Source organism: Apteryx rowi, unplaced genomic scaffold, assembly GCF_003343035.1.
Source record: "Apteryx rowi isolate R43461 unplaced genomic scaffold, aptRow1 scaffold_2, whole genome shotgun sequence".
NCBI lineage: Eukaryota > Metazoa > Chordata > Aves > Apterygiformes > Apterygidae > Apteryx > Apteryx rowi.
Window position 1 is genome coordinate 5,756,903 of NW_020448307.1, and position 9,010 is coordinate 5,765,912.

The window sequence follows — 9,010 nt, forward strand, 5'->3', positions numbered from 1 at the left end:
CCGCGGCGCCCCCTGCCGGCCGCGCCCCGCCGCCGCTCGCTCGCTCTAGCGCGCCTCGTCCTTGCCCCGCGGTAGCCGGCGCTGCTGAAGGCAGAGCTGCAGGAAGAGCTCCTTCCCCTGACGTTCAGCAGCAGCTACCCTAGGAATACAAGCATTGCACGGGCTAAATAGCAGGAGTGTAACCGTGCGCCCTCCTTATCGCAGCCAACAGCCCGTCCTCCCGGCTGCCCCCCCCAAAACACCCAAAGCATCTCTTTAGTGAGCTGATTTTGCAAAGACTAGAACAGTAACTCACCCGTGCCTTAGGACTCCTCCGCCTGCGAGGCTGGACTCCACGCTTCTAGTGTCAGGAGCAGTGGCTTCGTTTCAGAGTTGCTGTAGCACCAGCTGGGGGAAGAGGCTGCCTCTGCTGGGAGCTGGCAAGGCTGCTGGCAGCTCACGTGAAAGCAGAGTGCAAAGTGCAGTGCGTGGCGTTACAGCACTGGCAGTGGCGTGTGGCCCCAGATCCCTCTCTGGTACCAGGTGCCTCCGACATAATAGTGTTTTGAAGGCCCTTCATATCCTTACATCCTCTTTTGAGGTATTTATAAATTGAGGAAGCTTCTTTTACATTAGAAAACAATTCAGGATGGTGGCCTACGTGTCACAACTGTATTAATTGCTCAACACATACTCCACTGTCCAAACAAAAGTTCAAACGAAACCTTTACATTGCACTCCTATGTTTGGTGACAGATGAGCAGACTGACTGACTACTGAAGAGCGATATCCTAGGAGGGGCAACGGGTTAGGATTAAAGGGGGAAGCACCATCATCAATTAGAGTAGTCATCCTCTAACAGGAGCAGTGTTCCTGTTCAGGACTGGAATCACTAAGAAAAATAGGAGGATATAGAACCAGAAGGGACATCCTGGGGCGCCTGCACTCCTCCACCACTGCAGGTGTTATATCCTATAACTCAGTTCATAAACTCACCAAGCTTCATTTTAAAAAAAGGCAAACTCACCTCCCCCAAGTACTCATTTTCTTATTTTAAACTGACAACATCTGCTAAGAGCACTCCAGAAAATAGAGCAAGCCTTTCTCAGCTACATGCTTGACAGACTGATGCTGACTAAATACAGTCACTGATCATTATCTCTAGTTGCAGTTACTTGATAAACACAGGAGCAGTTTAAGTTTTGTGTAATATGGAGGATCCAAAAACAAATTGTCATGCACTTAAAACAGTGTTGAACTTAGGAAGTAGAACTTACCTGTTGCATAAAAATCAGTTTTCAAGTAACAGAAGACAGTAGAGGAAAAGTTAACAAGGATTAATCTTTATTTGAACTTCTGTCCGAGTAAGATATTTAGTAGCTATTTATAATAAAAACCTGCACATTTACAATTTAGAAAGTTTATTCTTGGTTACAAATGCAGAATTCATTATACATATTCACACAATTGTAAAAGCAATCTGTACAGAGAGACCATTTTTTAAAATCTAGTGTTCACTTTTATTACAGATGAAAGCTCAAGAAAGCATGGTTTTGGAGGTCTCAAACTAATGCACTGTCCATTACAGCTGTAAACTAGAAATAAATGATGCAGTACTAATTAATACCATTTTTACATGTTAAAACAATGTATAAGTAATACTGTTAATAATGCCTTCATTTTTAAAGCAGTTGTTCCCCAAAGAAATGAGTAAATGGAACACTTTCCATGGCACATACATGATTAAAAATTGCAAAGAGTTTGCAAATAAAGATGTTAAGTACATTTTTTGTATTTTTTATATATATATCTCTATATATATATTTATATTTTTAAAGGTGATACATTTTACAGAGATTTAGGTCAGCTTTGTATAAAATACCATGTAAATACATTCAAACAAACTATTTTTTGCAAGATGTGCAAACTGCACACACACATGCGAGTAGCCCTTACTCTTACAATCTTACTGAAATGCAACCACTCACATAAATAAGGGACACTTGCATAACATGGCAGAGGATTAAGCCTTATCAGCATAACTTCAAACAAATAAGGACAGATAATGCACATATTGCATGTATTTTCCTAAACTGTATAAATAAGTCAGATTTTTATTTAGATTTTAAATACCAGCACTTATAGTTTTTCAAAATATGTAACCTCAGAAATTGCACCTAAATGCTAGAATACATGCCAGTTTTAAAAGATTTGTATGTCCAAAGTAAATGAATACAACAGAGCAGGTGGCTTTGTTTCAGGTTTGATTATCAGCTTTAACTGTGGTATTTTGTGCTGAACCATCTTCTTACTGAATACTTTTTTTTTTTTTGTAAGATACTGAAAAAGAACCGCAAATAGTTTATGCTATGAAATTTTCTATAAAACTTCATGCCATCTGTGAAGCTAGCCAGCAAACACACCAGGACTCCAACTCTCTTTCTAGCTAACAGCATTTTACCTCATCTGTCTGATTTGGAAATTCAGTGAGTAATGTGGGTGCTTAGTGCTTTGCAAAACCAGGTCCTAAGTTTTCTTATTTAATTGCAGAAATGCAGATCTGATATGCACCCACCTCATAAAACCATGTAAAATACCCTTTTAAAAGTTAAGCATACCATTCAGTGTTTAACAGCACATAAAAAAGCAGAAAGCACTATTAGTGTCATTTACTGAGAAATGTATTTCAGATACATGAGATATCTCCATTTTAACCTTCTTTTCATTAATATCTGCATTATATAAGAAACCGCACACAGACGCACACAGTTAGCCAACTGTTCCATTAAACTAAGCAATGATGAGGCAACTTCTACCAGAACTTAGTGGACAGGGATTAATTGTTGTCCTAAGACATAGGAAAACCACAAATGCTAATGTACTTCTTACTCCACTCCATTGCCAATAATGCCACCTCTTGTGCATTCAAAACTCATGTTTCCCGTCTTTCCTGTGGTTTTTCCCCCAGGGTCTCTACAGTAGTATAGAGTCCTTCAAGCTATTAAGTCCTTCTGCTATTCATTTTTAAGAGACAGGTTTTCAGCACTTATTAGCTGCACGTTATACAACAGTTGGACATCCCTTTTGTTACGCCATCTAATGATACACAGATATATAGGAAAGTCACAATCGTTCAACTGGGAACATGGAAATACTAGCAGATGTCACTTTTAGTTTACAAATGTAAACTATAATCAAGGAAGACAGTCTAAGAAAGAGATTTGTGCTTATTGGTTTACTTCAGTAAGCAACAGATTCCCCCAAATGGAGCTATGAAGTATTTCAAACTGTACTACACTACTGTCTGGCCAGGAACACCATTAAAAGGCAGGAGACTCCAATAAACAGCAGTGAGACTGGAGTAGAGTGGCCAGATGTTATTCTCCTTCCTTATTTGCTAGAACTTTTTTTTTTTTTAAATCACTTGCAAAAGATTTCAAGAAATGTTTATTCCTACATAAATGCGGTTCTGTAAAGTTGCCAAGGTCAGTACCTCCAAAGGCAGCAGGCCACACTGATTGCCTTGCAAGCTAAAGTGTCTTAGGCCTCTCGAAATCTATCAAAATACTTCATCTCTCACCTGGAAGATCCTCCAGGAAGCCTAGCCGTGCTACGAAGCACACTAGCAAACACCAAGTAAAACTTACTGTGTGCTTCAAATGAGGTAAAGCAGTACTGAGGTTTTACTCCATCCTCAGACATATATTGAAGACAGTGGGACTAACTCTGCTCTTAGCTATGATAGCGTAAGTTGGAACCAAACTCACTCATCAGAATTGGATCAGACAAATACAGTATTTGTCTAAGATAAGTGGTTTTGGGACACTAAGTGTTAAACATTTTTATCGTTTGTTGTTACTAGTATTTTTGTGCCTCTTCATATAAATCTGTTGTCTGTAAAGAAAATAATTGGAAACTTCCTCTCTCTACAATTTCAAAATGGAAACTTGGCTCATAACCTACTACAGATAGATTTTTTTTTTTTAATAACACCATAAATTTATTGTCTGGGTAACAACCGGACTAAGAAAAAGAAATGAGACTATGATGGCATTGCCCATGACAGAAATACAGGATTCAGGGGGAAAAAAGTTCAAGTTTCTATTTATGCACATCTGTTTTACAAAGAACTATTCAAAATGCAAAAGATGCACCCTCCCTGTGTGTCCAGTCAATTAGGGGACAGTAGAAAAAAAAGTTTCTTTTCCCTCCCGGCATAAAATTTGCTTCTGTATATAAAAGATCTCCTGCAGAGGGCAGCATTAAATAAGTATTCAATGGCCATGAAACCTAAGACATACAATACCTTATACAAACTTATCGAAGTTACAGACTAATGGGACACAGTTATATTGACTGAAGATAACTATTTGTCATTATAGTAAAACTGGGAATTTCAAGCATCACGGGACTTGGATTTAGCTGTGTATTACAAAAGGGTGAGGCAATCTTTCATTCTAGCCCAAGAGTCCTGTACACGTGGCTGATTGTGCCACATCTACAAAAATTCACAGATCCTTTCTGAGCTGTGGTCTGGCCTGACCGTAAACACTGTAGACTGAAATCTTTGCTGGTGTAAACTGGTTTAGCGCTATTATAGTCAATATAGTTGTGCACAGTTTCACCAGCTGAAGTGTGACACCAAGTTTCCACTCTGGGGGAGAAGACTAAAATAACCAAACTACAAAACAGGCTTTCTAGCATGAAAGCTTTGGCCATAATAAACATACAACTTCATGGGTAATGGATGATTCTAACAGTCTTTAAAATCATAGGTAATGACCTGTGTCATTCTCCATGGAATACATTTAATAAATATTTTACCTTGGATAGCATTCAGCCACTCCAGTTCATCATTACACAGGATGGCTTGAACTGCTGAGACCTCACGCACATTTCACTGGTTTGCTTAATTTCACATACTAAATTTATGAAGTGACAAAACATAAAAGCTCCCTTAAATCTTTCATCTTTTGGTTTCCTAAAAAAAAGAAAAGAAAAAGAAAAACACACCAGAAAGGCTCTGCATTTTATCGTTAGAAGAAACATTCTTACTTTTAAATATGAGAAAAATCCCTATGGAAATAAATTCATCATTATATACACAGAAAGTGTTAGAAGCAGTGTATACAAGACAGACGACTCTCCCTTATGAAACTAAAGCATGTGGAAATGTCTCTTAAAAAAAGAAAAAAAAAGTTAACTAAAATCCCAATGCATTAAGGCTTGGAAACAGGCTGGGTTTTCTCTGCCACCTGTTTCATGACCCAGAGAAATACCGCTAAACTAGCCAGCCAAGCCTACAGTTAGATCAGCTGCAAAACTCCGTCTCGTCTGCCCCTCAGACAGGCCAAAGCATGGGGTTCATACTCTGGTGCGTGCCATACCCGGGGCTCCCGCTGCGCTATTGGCACTAAACCGGAGTCACAAACAAGGGGGACGTTTGGCCTCGTTTATTTTCCCCCCAATCTATTCCCAGCAGAAGCTCCAGGGAGCTCTCCCCGTTCGCAGCCTGGTGCAGCATTGCCGCTCCCAGAGCACACGGCGCTAGCCAGGTCCAGAGCAACAGCCAGAGCTTCCCCGCCTGCTCACCCAGACCAAAGGGTGCTGCAGCAGCAACCCTGCCTTCACGCGGCCCAAGCAAAGCAGTCGTTCAGCTCCCAGGGCAGGCACAGAGCCAGGCCAACATCAAAACCCACACACGCAACAAGCAGTTCTAGCTACGGTCACGGACTAGAGCTGCTGAGTGCTGGGGCAAGGCAGCTCTGCTGCGGAGCTTCGCAAGCGGAGATCTTTGTGGGAGTTTTGGTGAGTTCTGGCACCCTTAGACTCAACCTGGGAACTTTGCTTCCAAAATTCATTGGGCTACACTATGTCAGAGGCAGGATGTTGGTAATAACTGGAAAGTTGCTTGTCAGCTATGATTTTAAATAGAACAAGTCGATCTTTAAGCAAGCTGCTTGTCCTCTGCTCTGAGGAAGCAGACAGACATAGTTATCTGAGCAAAAGGGAAATCACCATGCTTTTACAGTCAGTTAAATTAGACCAAGTAATTTTCTTCCGTTTTATAAACTAGAAAACAAAGATAAACACGAATTTGGCTGTGCTTTAGATTTCTCCAAGACTAGTAACTTAAGTGTTTTAACCAAAATCTTTGTTTACTGATGAACTCATGAAGCTAACATGAAGTATTTTAGTGATCAACCTAAATCAGTTGCTTGGTCTCAGAACGACCTATATTTCATAAGCATTAGCAGCCTCCTTGTCAATCATCTTTATTGCTACTGACATCTAGTGGTAGCATGTAGCTGTATTTCTGAATTCCTGAAAAACAAATTTACATTCTCTCAAGTTGGAAGAATAGAGGGATTTTCTGGGGAGGGGGGAACCCCCCCCCCCAACACCATGCTTTGTAAGAGGCTGAGATAACTACTGAGTTTTGAGTGAGGCAGCTAGTACTACCTATATGTAAAATTTATCTTCATGAGCTATTTGCAAATTCAAAGTATTTGAAAAGACCCACATAAACATTTTCATATGGAAGGAGAAAATCATCAACTGATCTGTCATGAATTTGCTGAGCAAAGCAAATGGTTTTAACTCTTCCCAATGAGGTTATGACTGTCCTGAAACAATTTATCATATAACAACCTAGTTTTTTAAATGTGTGTTTGGAAAACGCATAGAAATCTAAACAGATTTTCTCTTAGACCCCATACTATCAATATAAAATGAACAGTTACTCTAATACAGTTTGTCAGTCTGCATTAACTGATGAATAAGGATTATCAAGTTCAGAATCTACAGACCAAGTGCGCCAAGTTACGCCCAGGAAAGACTTTCACTGCAGATCACAAGTGCAATCCCTGCAAGGGCCTGGCTTAGGGATCTGTACCTCACCTGGAGTTCTCCTTTGCACAGGTTTCAATTGCTTTGGTGCCAAAAGGGATTGGTAGACCAGGCTTATAACAAGCAGATCCTTGAGATCTGCTAGTCAAGTTCCTCATAGCTGAAGTGGCAACAGTTGCCATATACTGCAGGATCCATTTCTGCCGGCATTTCTAATGGAAATGGAAGTGGCAGAAGTCCAGAGAAACTGCTGCACACCGGCTGCTCATTTGTACACGTGCAGTAACTGCGACATCCCGAACGTACTCAACTCACTGTAAGTGCACAGACGAATCTGCTTTGTATGTGCTGGACTCGCCGTGCTCAGGATGCAGAAATAACCTGTGCAGAGGGCATCTGCCCAGGATTTCCAAAGATTATCACGAAAAGATTTGGCAGCCAACGTGTTAGCGCTCACAGGTAGGGAGACCAGCCACAAAGCCCTACACTAGGATGATGATTCTAGCCTTCCTCCTCAACTGGCATGAAAACCCGAGTGGTCAGGCTGTGCCTTGGGGATGGGGAAGAAAAACCCCAGTTAAGAGGTTCAGTCAATTTAAAAAGAGCTCTCTTCCTCCGTTACGAGCAAATGTCTTGGGTTCTGCGGCAACAGCGGCTCTGTGTTGGGAGGGGGAAAGCCGCCATGCAGAGCTGTTAGAGCAATAGGTAAAGCACTATTCTGGTATTCTGTATCAATGTTTTGCAGGCCTGGCAGTGGTCACAGTTGATGCCTACAAGCACTGGATATTCCACAAGTTGAAGACGGAATACTGACTTGTTTACCTGAAGATAATAGGACTTCGGGGTATTTCCTCAGAGAAAATATAAATTTTAATATAATTTCATAAGCTTTGGAGGTTAGCTTGTCTTGTAGCTTCAGTGATATCAAACTTCTTCAAGTAGGAGCTAGATAGAAAGCTGTTTAGTTTTTGCCAGCATATGTAAAACAAGACTTTTCTATCTGCATTGTAGATTGTTTGTGGACACTTCCAGATTCTTGTGCTTTTCTGCAGTCATTCTGGGGACTGACCTCTCATTGATATCAATAGAAGCTCCATGAACAGGACGAGTGCAGGATATTGAGTGCAGAGGCCCGCAGTGTGGTTTGGAGTAGTGTATTCCTTTAGTTTGGAGATGACTGGGGGAGATGGGAAGATCAACTGTATACTACTAAGGGAACAATTACAGATCTTCTTCCCAGTGACATCAATGAGAGATTTGCCTTCAACCTTCCACAGAAGACAAATTTAGCTTTAATTTGGGACAGTAAAGGGGTTTTTCAAAAGCACTAAAGCCAATGGGAGCTTGTTTTCCAACTGCTCCTTAAGCCTTTAAAACCCCCCCACACCAAAAGCGATAGCTAACATCATGAAATGGAAGTAAATAAAATGCATTTTCATTGCTGTTTGAATTACATAATTCTTGTTTCTTGATTTGTTAGTTGATCTGCACAGATTTAATCTATATGGTGACCAAGAATACGGTCAACAACTGTCAATAACTGGTAAAGATGCAAAGTATAGCCACAAAGCGAGCAATGTGTAGGTACAGAACCTAAGCAGCTATCAAAGACAGGTAGCAAAAGTGCACTGCCTATAGCCATAAGTCTTTCATGTCCACATCTACCAAGCTAGATGTTCATTTCAGCATTTATCAGCAAATAGCAAACACTCCCCGCTAACACGATAAGTTCAAGGACAGCTAGGACACAGTCACTGATAAGCATTCACAAACATCAGTCAAACTTCAGCCCATCTCCTTGGAGCACTGAGCATGTTGCTACCGTTCTTCAGAATACCAGAGCGAGAATTAACTTAGCACTAGGTCGGTTTGTACAGGGCAGATTGCCCTTGGATCGCATCCCTCCCTCAAATCCTCCAACGCCAGCTGCCCTCAGAGGCGCAGCGGAACAAGGATCTAATGGAGGGTCCAGATCTACTCAGTATACAAAAAAGGACTCCCTTTCTCCTCCTTCTGCATTCTTTGAGGCCACAAAGAGCTCTTTCACATTGTCTGGTTTGATCTCATGGACGGGCTCTTAACTCCGCCTCAGACTCCTACACTGAGCCTAGCAACTTGTATTTGGCTAAAGTATTTCCTCCAGAAATGATCTGTCGAATCAAAATGCCGCTAAAGTGAATGG

General features: G+C 41.1%; 1 protein-coding gene across 3 annotated transcripts in view; it reads left to right on the forward strand.

The window, feature by feature from the left end:
* Positions 1-8,286, forward strand: part of HNRNPAB (heterogeneous nuclear ribonucleoprotein A/B) — a 27,352-nt gene extending 19,066 nt beyond the window's left edge. For 2 of the 3 annotated variants that reach the window (XM_026063246.1, XM_026063250.1), the window contains one exon: positions 7,574-8,286. The gene's annotated coding sequence lies outside the window, so the exon portion shown is untranslated. Of the gene's footprint in view, positions 1-1,508; positions 5,171-7,573 lie in introns of those variants that run through there. The other variant, XM_026063247.1, reaches the window with a different exon arrangement.
* Positions 8,287-9,010: the final 724 nt, after the last annotated feature.